We start from the raw sequence: 14708 nt of genomic DNA, 5'->3' as shown, positions 1-14708 counted from the left end.
TTCCACTTTTGGGTAGTTCAAAACTTGGGGTCATAAATATAAAATAGTCACTATTAAACCCAATAAGGAATTCAGGAGAAACTTTTTAACCATGAGAGTGGATGGAATTTTGGAACTTGCTCCAACCTGGAGTAGTTGAGGCGAATAGTAGAGATGTATTTAAGGGGAAGCTGGATAAGTACACGAGGGAGAGAGGAACAGAAGGATATTCTGAAAGAGTTAGATGAAGTCAGGAGGAGGCTCGTGTGGAGCATATACACCGGAATGGAACAGTTGGGCCGAATGGCCTGTTTTTGTTTAAGATTTAAGTCTCGTCTTTTCTATTCCCATGGAAATAATCCTGTTTTTTCAAGTCTTTCCAAAAAAGTTTCCCTTCCCTGGCCACATTCGAGTGAATCGACATTGTGCTCTCCCTATGGCTTTAATGTTGTTTCTATAATGGGACACCGAAACTGCTCTGGAACTATGTGGTTTAACCGAATAGAATAACTAATAAATCTTCATCATAATCATCAGTCCCAGGGAGCAGTAAATCGGGTTATAATCAAAGAGTAAAAAGACAAATAACTAATAAATCTTCATCCTAGTCAGTGTTGCTTGTCTCCTATTAGATCAAGGATCCCCTAAAGGTTCCCTCACGGTTGTACAAACCGATTTCAAGGCGATGCCTGAACATAAACCAAGTTATGTTGTTCGAACAAAACGGTGTCCACGAGCAGTTTCCAATGTTTATTTATGTGAGCAAGTCTGTCTCTGATATAAATCTCTTTCTGGTACAAGAATATGATCCCAGAAACTACTTTTCCTCATACAGTAGACAACTAATGAACACATTCCAATGAAAGTTAACAACAACTTGCATTCCCAGACTGCCTTGAATGGAATAAACATTCCCAAGCGGATTCACGGAGAAGTAAAAGGAATAAGAAGGTGTCAGGAGGACTGGCGAAAACCTTGGTCAAAGAGTGGGTTTAAGGAGGGTGTAAAATGAGCAGAAGTAAATGGAGAATCGGAGGGGATATGATTGGTTTTCAAGAGTAGAATTTCGACGACTCCTGACCAAGGAAGGAAATAGTAGGAAGGACGGCAAAAGCTTGAAGCAAGAGATGGCTTCTTGGAAGGTCTGAAAAAGAAAAGAACTTGCTTTTCTCCAGCGCCGTTCTTGACCTCGGGACGTCCCTAATCAGTCAATGAAGTACATTGTGAAGAGTAGTCGCTGTGTTAATGGAGGAAACGTGGCAGCCAATTTGCACGTATCAAGCTCCCACACACTGCAATGAGATAAATGTCCAGAAAGTCGGTTTTATAAACATTGGTTGAAGGGTAAATATTGGCCAGGACACTGGAAGGAACTCCCCTGCTCATTTTCGAATATTGATGTGGGATCTTTTACATCTACCTGAGAGGGCAGATGAGCCCTCGGCTTAAAGTATCCTACCGTCGACACCATCGACAGGACAGCGCTCCCAGAGTACTGCCCATCCGACAGTACCGCGCTCTTTTAGCACTGACCATCCAGCAGTGCGCCAGTCCCTCGGTGCCGACCCTCCGACAGTGCAGCACTCCCTCACTGCTGACCCTCAGACAGTACTGTGCTGCCTCAATATTGACCCTCCAACAATACAGCACTCCTTCAGTACTGACCCTCCGAGAGTACTGTGCTCCCTCAGTACTGACCCTCCGAGAGTAATGTGCTCCCTCAGTACTGACCCTCCGAGAGTAATGTGCTCCCTCAATACTGACCCTCCGAGAGTAATGTGCTCCCTCAGTAGTGACCCTCCGATAGTCGAGTGCTCCCTCAGGACTGCACTGCAGTGTCAGCCGGGATTATATGTTCAAGTCTCTGGAATTAGACTTCAATGCACAGACTTCTATCTCACAGGGGAGACTGCGACCACTGAGCCACGTCTGACACGTGAAAGGAGGAATGGAGATGGAGGGGCTGAGGGTGGGCATTCAGGAGCGTGGATATGGCTGAAGGCACGACTGTCAGAAGTGGGACAAATGGACTGCAGATGCACAAGCGGCCAGAGGTGGAGGAGCAGAATGTTTGGGAGGGGCTGTCGGAACTGGTAGTTTATAGAGATAGGGAGGGGTGAGACCCTGATGGATTCAAGTGTGAGAAAGAATAAAAATAAACTAAAGGCTGAGGAGATTGGAATCCAAAGCAAGTCAGTAAGGGCTTGAGTGGTTGGTGAGTGACTCACCAATCAAAAAAACCAGGGGTGAGGATGGAATCCCTGGCAAAGTTCATGACTTCCCAATTTTTAACTGGAGGAACTGGCGGCTCATCTAAAACAAAATGTGGACCTGACAACACAAAGATATTGGAAGGGTCAAGAGAGGCGGTGGTTTCGTCAGCGTCCATCTGAAAGCTGGTCCGTGTCTGTGGACTGTGTCACCAAAGGGCAGCATGTAGATGAGGAAGAGGAGGGAGCCAAGGATTGAACCTTTGGTAACATCAGAGATAACGGTGATAGGGTGGGAAGAGAAGCTTCTCCTGGCTCTGATCAGATAGGTGAGTGGAACCAAGTGAGGGGAGTCCCAGCAAAAGAGGCCAGTGTCCGATGAATGAGATGGTGACGGGTGAGTTGTCTGTTGGTATGGAAATGGGGAGGGGTGGGCTATGGAGGGTTTTAAACCCAAGGATGAGAATTTTAAATTTAAGTGATATGGAACTGTGAGCCAGTGAGGGTCAGTGAGTCCGAGCAGTGCCTGGTGCTGGTTGGACACGGACAAGAGTTTTGGACGAGCTCACGTTTATAGAAGGTGGGGATTGGGTGGCCGGTCAGGAGTGCATTGGAGGAATGGAGTCTGGAGGGGACAGAGACATTGATGAGGGTTTCAATGGCAATGGGCTGAGGAAGGAATGGAGGCGGGTGAGGGAATTAAGGGGCCTTTGTGATGGAGGTGAAAAGGGGTCATGAGCTGAGCTCGGTTTTACACGGGACCAATTTTACTGGAGCCGTTAACCAATGTAGAATAAACGGGTAAACATCTGCAGTAAAATAGCGGAGAGAGGAATGTCAATGGGACACGTTCAGTGTCCGTCCCCTAATATCACCCACAGTCATTTCTAGGCTGCAATCCTCAACCTGCCCTTTAACTGTCCTCGTGTCAGAGACTCACAATTCATATTTTAACTGGGAAACTGCAGGAACAGAGTGAAACGGGTCTGCTTGTGTCCCTGGATTCAGTGCACACTGCGGAGACATCTGTCTAAATTATAAATGAAACACCAGGAGTGAACATGGTCAATGCAGTTATAAAGAAGCTGCAAATGCAGCCGTTTATTATTGTTGGATCAGTCCTGTATGAGAACAGATTGAAGCTTTATTCCTGAGAGAGGTCTGATTAAGTAATAACCTGGACTTTGAGATGTTTGTGTTTTATTCACCACATTATTTACAGCGGAGTCAAAGCTGCTGATATAATGTGTTTGTTAAACTGACTGTAACTAATAGCAATGATCAGGAGTATAACCGTGTCAGTGGAGACTTAGCCCCTGTATAAATCAGGGCTTGTTGGAATGGATCAGCTCAGAGTGCCTGCTGGAGCTGTGGTTTCCAGACCAACAGAAGTCAGTGCTTCTCACAGAAATGGAAGATCCAGTAATCTATCAGATACAACGTATTTATTATCCTGTTCTTGCAGCCATTGGAGTTCCGGGTAAGCCGTTATCTCATCTGTTAAAGGTGTAAATCGGTGTTAACTCTGCTGCTGTACTTGGCAAATTGTTTTTTGTCCCGACATATTTTACACAGTCACTTGTTCTGTTCTATTGGTTGAATGATGGAATGTGTTAAGTCTCTGCTCTTTCGGTATTGAGGCGCTGCATTATATCTGTCATGAATTTGTCGATCCAACCCTGGCATTGTTACAGGATTATTCCCTGTACTGAATGTATTGGAATCAGGTGTCTGGGCTAAGAGTTGGTATCAGACCATCAGGAGATGATAACAGTTTCTTGTTGTGGAACTCACCTGTCCTGGAATATGTTTTCATCAATGTGTTTTCAATGATTGATAATGAGACAGCTCACGGTCTCAGTGTTACAAGGAGGCAGCGGAATGTCCTCCCTCTCCAATAACATGCTTCAGTTTAACTGAGATTTCAATGTATTTATTGGTGATCACTGTTATGAAATATTATTTCATTATGTGTGTATCTGACGCCGCTTCAGATGTCTGGTTACTGAACTGAGTTTGCTGCTGACTCTTTCACATCTCATTCTCTGCTTCACTGTGGATGAATTCACTGACTGTCACTGGACTTCACTGTAAAATGAAATGTTTTGATGTTTTGTGGTCTCAATTTGCACTGTCCCTGTTGAAATCAGCAGCCCTTCTATGTACCTGTAGGTTATAAGTATGATGTTGGCGTTTTATAAATTGAACAATCCCGCCATCTATCCCTTTACTTTATAATTACTGGAGAAGGAATCTCAATTATTGTGAGATCTGCCTGGGAGAGGGATTCGATTCTGTTTATTCCATGATTTGTGGATGAAGTGAACAGTGTTGGTGAACAGGTGGAGAATTGGATGATCTGTGGAAATATTAAACTATTCCACAAAGGCTTCACTATTGAACAAACTAACACGGAGAATAGGATCGGTGGAACACGGGGCTGGTGAGCAGAATGCAGGCACAGGATGATAGGATTTAATCGGATATGAAAATGGACTTGAGATAGGGAGTAGAGTGAGTGATAGAGAGGGTGACTGAGAGGGAAAGCGAGAGGCTGTGGTGTGAATAATTCATCAGAATGAACTGCTGAAACTTCCAGTACAATTAAACATCGAAAATGTGATTTGAAGGTGTTATTATGAAGTGGTCAGATTGGGTGAGTTTTTATTGTGGGACTCGCTCCTCATGTTTATATCCCTGTCAGGTCCTCAGTCTGTTTTTGTGAATGTTCCTTGTTTTCCAACTTAAAATTAAACATAATGAAAACTTACTTCAAGAACACAATCAGTAATTTCTTGATCGTAATGAATCATTCGGATACTCTGTTTTTAAAGCTCGGCTGAATTCAATAAACAACTGGGTTGATTTAATTAATAAATATCTATTTAATTTCAATTGAAGGTACAAAGTATATTTATTGAACATATTTTACACCCAACACAGGTTCCCTGACATCAATAACCACAGAAATGAACTGTTGAATGTATTAGTTGGATTTTGTAAGTTGGAGCTATATATTTGATTGCCTCGAACACTCTGCTGCAGTCTCTCTCTCTCCGAATCCCAGCCTCTCCTCCCACTGCATTTTATCCTCTGTCTCCTCATCCCTTACTTCAGTTTGTCCACTTTCCCAAACCATCTGCTCCTGACTCCCCTCCAGCTCTTACATATCCTTTTCCTTGCCTCCCTCCCAATCTCACTCACTGGCTCGGTCTCCAACTGCCTTTCCCATTTAGTGCCTGCCCCTGTCGGCTCACTTAACCCAGAACAACAAAGCAGCTGCACCTCCCCCTGTCCCCTCACATTCACGGCCTTTCCCCTCTCTTTCCTCGTCCGTCTGGAGCCCAAACACGGTTTAATCCACTGTATTCCCGGTGTGTAAAACCCCTTCTCCCTTCCCCAAGGCACTGCACCCTCACTCAGCCCTTCCACTAGATCCGGTGCTCACTTTATTCACTTTCTGTATCCATCTCCCAATTCATTATTGATCATTGTGTTTAAAAACATATCTCTGCCCGAAAGCACTGCCCAGGTCAATCAATCACTTTCCACCCTTCGATGCAGCAACAAAGCTGGAAATTTCACCCCAGATCATCTCAATCTGCTGCTTTGACTCCAGGTCTGATCAGTAATTTCTCTGCTTCCTTTTCTCTCTCTTCCAGTTAACTTGGTGGCGATTGTGATCCTGTCCCGAGGAAAGTGCGGTCTCTCCAAATGTATCAGTGTCTACCTGGTGGGAATGGCAGTGGCCGATCTCATGGTCGTTATCGCTGATCCGATATTGAGATGGATTAATGAGCTGTATCTCTCATGGTCATTCCTGCACATCACTCCCGTGTGTAGTTTTGTTATATTCTTGTGTTATGTAACCGCGAATGTTTCTGTCTGGTTCACAGTCGCTTTCACCTTTGATCGATTTGTGGCCATTTGTTGTGAGAAGCTGAAAACTAAATATTGCACCGAGAAAACGGCGGCTGTGGTTCTGGGAACAGTGAGTGTGCTGGGCTGTTTGGAGAGTGTCCCCTGGTACTTTATATATGAAACTTTATATATAATTGATAATGTTCCCTGGTTTTGTGTGGTTAAACCGAGCTTCCGTACTTCCCCCGCATGGACCGCATTTGACATGTTTCACCTCATTTTAACCCCTTGTGTCCCGTTCTGTCTGATTTTACTGTTCAATGTTCTGACTGTCAGGCGTATTTTAGTGTCCAGTCGAGTCCGCATGGGACTCCGGGGCCGCAGCAATGGAGAGAATCAGAGTGATCCAGAGATGGAGAACCGAAAGAAATCCATCATTTTACTCTTCAGTATATCGGGCAGTTTTATACTGTTGTGGCTGACATGGGTTGTATTTTTCATTTATGTGCGAATTGCAGACATTCGGTATTTTTACTCCTACACTGACCCTGTTTATCTCACACAACAGACAGCAAAGATGCTGCAGCTTCTCAGTTCCTGCACAAACACGTGTATTTATGTCCTGACCCAGACTAAATTCAGAGAGGAGCTGAAGGACGCGGTGAAATACCCACTCAATCTAATTATTAAATTAGTGAAATCATAGAAAGAACAGAAGGGTTTCAAGCACTAGAACTAAATCCCATTTCATTCTCCATCCCCTACACTTCCCGGGGGATGGAAAGTACATTTTATATTAGCAGCACAGAGCCATTAAATGATCTTAAATCTGATTCGAAGATTATATTTTATTGATAATCTGACCTATTGAGGCAGCATTTGCTTTGCAGACAACACGTGAATTGTTGCTCAAAATAGCGGCACCAAAGAGCTCAGCTGGACTTTAATTAACTGACCGCAAGGCAAAATGGGCAAAGCTGGAAATCAAAGTCACTTCTGTGGCCCTGTTCAGAATGTGTGTACTCCACATAAATTGTGAGAGAGAGGGAGAGAGGAAGGGAGAGACGGAGAGAGAGACGGGAGACAGAGAGAGAGAGCGTGAGAGACAGAGAAAGAGGGACAGAGATAGTGTGGAGGGGGAGAGCGGGAGAGAGAGAGAGAGAGTGAAAGAAAGAGAGAAGGAGCTAGAAGGAGGGAGAGAAAGGGAGAGGCAATTAGAGAGAGACAGAGAGAGGAAAACAGAGAAAGAGAGACAGAGGGGGAGAGAGGGAGAGAGAGACAGAGAATGTGACAGAGAGAGACACAAAGAGAGAGGCAGGGAGAGAGAGACAGAGAGAAAGAGAGAGGGAGGGCAGAGAGAGAGAGACAGAGAGAAAGAGAGAGGGAGAGACAGGGAGGGCAGAGAGAGAGAGAGACAGAGAGAGGGAGACGGAGGGAGAGAGAACACAAGGACAAAAGAAATATACCAATTACAAAAGTGCAGAAACAAAGAGGGGCAGAGATAGAGTTACTCGGAGACGAAGAGAAACAAGGAGTAGGTTATTTAGATTGGAGATAAAAATAAAGAGAGAAAAAAAGCATATATTATAATGAGAGAGAGACAACACAAATATGGATGGAACGAGAGTGAAACACTGACAAATGATAATAAAGTGATCGGAGCGGAGAGGTAATTCGATGGAAGAAAGCAATTCAAAATAACTAGAGACTGAGAGTGAGGCAGAGCAGGAGAGTGTCAGACATAAAAAGACAGTAAGAGAAAGAGAGAAATAGGAACAGAAAGCAAGGAGAATAATAGAAAACAGGAGAGATGGGAGAAATACAAAGATTAAAATGGAGACTGAGAGAGATGGAATGAAATACTGAAACAGATGGAAAGAAGAGATCGAGAAGTCAAATGGAACCGGAGAGAAAGAAGGAGACAGAAGTAGAGCTGGAGAGAGTGAAAAACAAACAGAATAGAACAAAGACAGGTGAAAAGGGAAAAGTAGATCCACAGAGAGAAACAATGAGAGAGGTGATGCCGGGATGCCCCACAATAAAGTCACTCAGCCTTGTGTACCTGGCCCTGACCATTACTTACTGCAGGAGTTTCCCAGCTGCTCTGTGCAGTAAAAAATCATCTGATAAACGAAAGGCTGAAATTAAATCAGCTTCAGCATGTCTGAAGGAAAAGGATGATTAAAAGGTGGAAGGACTGTTAAAAGGATTGTTAATGACACATTGTAAAAGATCACACAGCAGAGGATAGATCACCATAGCAACAAGAACGATTCAAGGAGGGCTCGAGGTCGTTTGAACACCTGCCGACTTAACTTGGTTACGTTGTGGACACTGAGAGACAACAAGTGAAGTGTCAATCAATCGTGGGTTATATTTGTCTGAACCAATTGTTGATAACCCACCGTCCCAGAGGTGTGATTCTTTGTTAAAAAGGTCTTTAAAATCTGGGCAGACGTTGATTGGAGAGAGACACAGATCCACCACGACTGCTCCAACCTCACCTTTCACTTCCTGGCAGCACCACCTCACCTGCAATCTTCATGACTGCTCGCTAACTCCCAGCTTGATGCCTCGATGCTGGTTTACAGATTGCCTGTGAAGCAGATGGCCTGGATACAAGAGAAAGTCACACTACACTACAACGGTCTCCATCAAAATACCTGGAATCTTCGCGGCAAGATTGAACCAACCATGAGGATATAACTGTTGTTATGGGATCAGTCTAAGATAGATATTTGATTTCCAAACAGTTACGTATTTTGGGAATTCAGAGTGTGTTGTTTTATTGTTGTTGAAGCAATTCTAAATCTGGCATAAACCAAAGATGTTGATTAAATTGTAATCTCAATTTTTCTAGTAAATTAATAATAATAATAAATGATTGTTTTGTTCATAAAGCCATGGTTTGTGCCTGAAGTTTCTTTAGGATAAAGAGCCCATTATTTCAATATAAAATTAAACATCGTGGAGACAAAAAGTCATTGATCCCAAATTAAAGTGTAAAATCACTTTGCACCTTTTTGCTCCTCCATCTGGACCATGTGTAACTTTCCCAGTGAGCTGCTGGATTCCGTAATAAATCACAATGTACTCTTACCCCTTCTGCTGTGTTACTAAACTGGACAGGGTCCCGCAGCACTCTCCTGCTCTGTTACTGTTACAAATACTGTTATTGTTTCAGATTAAAGAAAATTATTAATAATGGAGAAATGAATTAAATCCCAGATCAGAACTACATTCAGATTGAGTCCAATTTTACTCTGATTTATTTAACAGAAGCTAGAATTACATTCTCTACACAAAATGGCTAATTGGACCTTTCCTCCGAATGTCTGGTCTCTCCTTCTCGGTCACCATTACGTCCAAATAACCAAATGTTAATCCACTTTTTTTTCAGAAGTTCACCTTTTGTTGTTTAATTCCCTCACTGCACCGCTGTCTTTGTGTTACACACCAGCTGGTGCCGTTCTCACTCAGTTTGTAGTTCAACAGTGATTTAACAGGAACAACAAATGAACCCTCTCCATGTCTCTCACCAGAACAAGCTTCTCCTTGCCCCTCAGTAAGATGGCTGCCTTACTCATGTCCATTCAGTTTCACGTTCACGGCGTTGAAATTATTGTTCATCGATTCATGGTTTCATGGTGGGTACGATGCAAGAGGGAGTCCATTCAGCCCACCATGCTTTTGCCAGCTCTTTGAAAGCGCTATCCAATTCGTCCCATTTCCCGCTCTGCTTTTCCCCCACAGCCCTTTTGGAGGCTTTGTAATAGTAGGTGTATAATGGAAATACATATATATGTGTATGTGCAAATTTAGTTGCAAATGATTGTCTCTCAATCTTTTACTCTTTAGATTCTTCTCCTTTATGAACTGGGCTTTGCTTGTGCGCAAATGAATGTTGCTGAGAGATTGTCCCTGCAACTGAGTGAGGGATCATGCTGTGCATTAGTTTTTTGAAAAAAACACTTTTTTGCTTTGGCTCTTTTATACGTCATGAATTTGTTTGAACTCTTTGGCAGATTGGAAAAAGCCACAAACTGTAAGTTGACCACAAACTACAGGCTTTTTGTCCATTGCTAATTAAAACAAGAGAAAAGAGCAAAGGTAAAGTTCGTTCACCTTTGCAAACTGCAACATAAAGGGGTAAAGTAGCAAAAAATGCCCAGAGTTTTGTCGCCTGCTCCAGCAACAGAAGAGAAAATGAGCACAGGAGTAATGTGGACCATGCAGAAAACACTAACCAGAACAGACAGACAGACCAGAACCTTTTAGGGGAGAGGTGAGAGGGAGTGGGTGAGTGAGGGAATGAATTTCAAAGCAGTAGAGAAAACCCTGCAAACTTGTATTAGAGAGAGAGAGAGAAGCAACTTGTGCTCTTCAGCCTGCCCTGAGTGTCTTTCTGTCTCTCTCTCTCTCCCAACTTTTCTCTCTTCTTTAGATTCTCTGATTTGTAACTGGGGAGTTTCTTTGTCAGTGGTGTTTGGTGAGAGATTGCCTGCCTATGTAATGGAGTGAGTGAGTGAGTGAGTGAGTGTGAATGTGTGTGAGTGAGTGAATGTGAGGGAGCTCTGGGCTCTTGCTGTGCCCTTTCAATCACTTGCTTTGTTTTTAATCAATTCCTTTTCAGCACCTCTCTCTCCCTACAGAGGATTTTTTTTGTGGAAATGCCGTAACATGAAGATGTGGAAAGAGAATTTTTGGGAGGAGGAGGAATCCTTGGACATGAAGCTTTCTCTCCACAGGGGACTGACCGAGGCCTTCATCCCAGGCTGCACTCAATGTGGCTCACGTGAGTTTTGCCTGGGTCACTGTGGTATCGGTGGGAGCACTGTGGGATCACGGGTTCCTGTGGGATCACTGGGATACTGCAGGTTCACTGGGGCACTGGCGGCCATTTTGTTTCAGCTTCATGGGGTTACAGGAGAAACAACTTTACCCATTCTATGTAATATAGAAATATTATATACATATATATATATACATATATATATATATCTTATTTTATATAACATGAAAGTCTCTCAAACATTTACACAAATTCAGTTTGGATACTGGGACCTCTGGGTGCACTGTGGGATCACTGGGATCACTTTGGGAGCACTGTGACATTATCACTGGGTGTGCAGGAGGATCACTGGGTCACTCTGCGATCACTGTGGGATCACTGGGTTCAATGTGGATCACTGGGACAATGTGGATCACTGGGATACTGTGCATGACTGTGGCATAACACTGGGTGTACTGTGGGGGTCACTGGGTCACTCTGCAATCACTGTGCGATCACTGGGTGCACTGTGGATCACTGGGACACTGTGGATCAATGGGGCACGATCACTGGGTGTACTGTGGGATCACTGGGTCACTCTGCGATCACTGTGCGATCACTGGGTTCTCTGCGGATTACTGGGACAATGTGGATCACTGGGACGCTGTGCAAGACTGGGGCAGTAACACTGGGTGCACTGTGGGGGTCACTGGGTCACTCTGCGATCACTGGGTGCACTGTGGATCACTGTGACACTGTGGATCAATGGGGCACTATCACTGGGTGCACTGTGGGATCAATAATCACTGTGGGGACTCTATGGGATATTTATTTCCCCAGTTGGGCCGAATGACCTCTGTTTCTCTGCTGTACATTCGATGTAATTTTATGTAGTATACAAATATAGATAATGTTGTTATGATGTTGTGGGAAAACAGGGAATCCCGGAGAGACTTCCTTACACAGATGGGCCGAATGGCCTCTTTCTGTGCCGTGCAGTATTCAATGCTATATATATATATATATATATATCTCAAAAGATAAATATTTTATATATACAAGCAAATGTTGTAAAATAGAAATAGAAATCGGGCTGAATGGCCTCTGTACTATACTCTGTTGTACTGTACATTCAATGTAAAATATATGTAACTGTATAATTCTATTATATATTATATTATACCATATTTTCAACAATTTGTTGTTGTTGTCAAATGAGAAATTCAGGGGAATTTCTTTACCCAGATGGGCTGAATGGCCTGTTTCTGTGCCGTGCTGTATTCTATGTAAAATATATATAAAGAAATGTACGGGGTTAAATTCGATAACCCCCGAATCCGGGCGCGGGGGGCGATTAACCCCCGAGTGATTAACCTGCACCCGGTCGTTGAGATGCAGACAGTCCGTGAGATTGGTGCTGCCTGGTGATTTACCTGATTCCTGCGAGCAGTCAGGCCTGGCTGTGCTGTTGAGCGGCTTCTCACCAGCAGGGGGGCCCTGATATTGCGTGAGTGGTGAGCGCCTCGAAAAGGCAGCCCGCACCTCTTCAAGGCAGGCCGCACCTCTGAAAGGCAGGCCGCACCTCTTAAAGCAGCCCGCACCTCTTAAAGGCAGGCTGCACCTCTGAAAGGCAGCCGGCACCTCTTAAAGGCAGGCTGCACCTCATAAAGGCAGGTTGCACCTCTTAAAGGCAGGCTGCACCGATTAAAGGCAGCCTGTACCGATTAAAGTCAGGCTGCACCTCTTAAAGGCAGGCTGCACCGATTAAAGGCAGGCTGCACCGATTAAAGTCAGGCTGCACCTCTTAAAGGCAGATTGAACCTCTGAAAGGCAGCCCGTACCTCTTAAAGGCAGGCTGAACCTCTGAAAGGCATCCCGCACCTCTCAAAGGCAGCCCATACCTCTCAAAGGCAGGCTGAACATCTGAAAGGCAGGCTGCACCTCTTAAAGGCAGGCTGAACCTCTGAAAGGCAGGCTGCACCTTTTAAAGGCAGGCTGCACCGATTAAAGTCAGGCTGGATCTCACAAAGTCAAACATTTGATTCAGATTCAAACCTCCGGGGTCATTTCCTCTCGTACAGTTTTGATTGGCAGCTTCTTTTGAATTAAACAAACCATTGCTTAAAATGACTGGCTCCCAGTCACTGTTTTGAAGCCATTTTTCACCTTGTCTTTTTCAAACTGGTGAGTCTGTTTGGAATCTCTGAGAATGTTAATCAAGTCGACAGCTTCCATAGTTTGTGATAAAAAGACAACAAAGAACCAGGATGTTCGAAAGTTCGGTCACAGTTTCGTATAGTATTTGTGAATTATTTATTATTTTCTTTTCCATTAAGGATCTGGTTGAGCTTTACAGTAAAACTGTTGTCTTACTGCTACTATTTTGTTTGTTCTCTTATTGTTTCATCAATTTGTTTGGCAGTTAAAGTCTAAAACAAGCTCTAGTGTAGTGTGAATCTGTCTCCCTCTGAAGAGCAGGCACTATTAGGCACTGGATAGAACGAGTGGGCTGAGATAATCTGAAGGGGTTTCACTGTTCATTACCTGGCGCCCTTCAAATGTTACATTGATATCAGGACAAGCGGAAACACTGAGACATTGGGAGTGAAGCCTCACCTAACAGAGGAGCTGCTTTTTCAAGCTTAGAAATACAGCTGATTTTAAATCAGCAAACATTCGCTTCATTAAAGTAGACAAAAAGGCAACTATCTCTGAACTGTCGCCACTCTCTCAAAAACATAGATATTTTACTGATCGGGGAATAATGGTCTTGTTCAAACTGTACAAAATAAAAATCAATTGTGATCTTTTTAAAATAATGAACTGATTTAAAGCATTGTCCAACCAAACAAAGGCACCAAGAATTCCCAGGACATTGAGAGATTATGAGTGGGCAAAACTGTGGCAAATGGAGTTCAATGTGGGGAAATGTGAGGTCATCCACTTCGGATCTAAGAAAGATAGATCAGAGAGTTTTCTAAATGGTGAGGAGCTCGGAACTGTGGAGGAGCAGAGCGATTTAGGGTCCAAGTACAGAAATCATTAAAAGCTAGTGGACAGTTACAAAAATAATTAAAAAGGCTAATGGAATGTCGGCCTTTATTTCAAGAGGGCTGGAATATAAAGGGGTGGAAGTTATGTTCCAGCTGTACAGAGCTCTGGTTAGACCACATCTGGAGGACCGCATTCAGTTCTGGGCACTGCACCTCAGGAAGGATATATTGCCAATGGAAGGGCTGCAGCGCAGATTCACCAGAATGATCTCGTGGCTAAAAGGGGTTAAATTATGAGGACAGGTTGCATGGACTAGCCTTGTATTCCCCTGAATAAAGAAGATTAAGGCGTGATTGAATTGAGGTGTTTAAGATGATGAAAGGATTTGATAGGGTAGATAGAGAGAAACTACTTCCTCTGTTGGGGGAGTCCAGAACAAAAGGCCATAACCTTAAAATTGGAGCTCGGCCGTCCAGGGGTGATGTCAGGAAGCACTTCTTCACACAAAGGGTCGTAGAAATCTGGAACTCTCTCCCACAAAAGTCTGTTGAGGCTGGGGGTCAATACAAAATTTCAAAACGGAGATTGATAGATTTTTATTAGTCAAGGGTATTGATGATTAAGGAACCAAGGCGGGTAGATGGAGTTAACATACTGATCAGCCATGATCTAATTGAATGGCAGAACAGGTTGAGGAGCTGAATTGTCTACTCCTGTTCCTATGTAACAGGCTCGTGTGGCTGAATGGACTTCTCTTGTTCCAATGTAACATGCTCGAGGGGCTGAATGTTCTCATCTTCTTCCTATATTATCATGCTCGAGGGGCTGAATGGACTCCTCTTGTTCCTATGTAACATGCGCGACAGGCTGAATAGCGTCCAGATCCTGTATAA

The sequence above is a fragment of the Heptranchias perlo genome, unplaced genomic scaffold (genome assembly GCF_035084215.1).
Source record: "Heptranchias perlo isolate sHepPer1 unplaced genomic scaffold, sHepPer1.hap1 HAP1_SCAFFOLD_52, whole genome shotgun sequence".
Lineage (NCBI taxonomy): Eukaryota > Metazoa > Chordata > Chondrichthyes > Hexanchiformes > Hexanchidae > Heptranchias > Heptranchias perlo.
The sequence above is the reverse complement of the archived record's forward strand: the minus strand, read 5'-3'. Positions refer to the sequence as shown.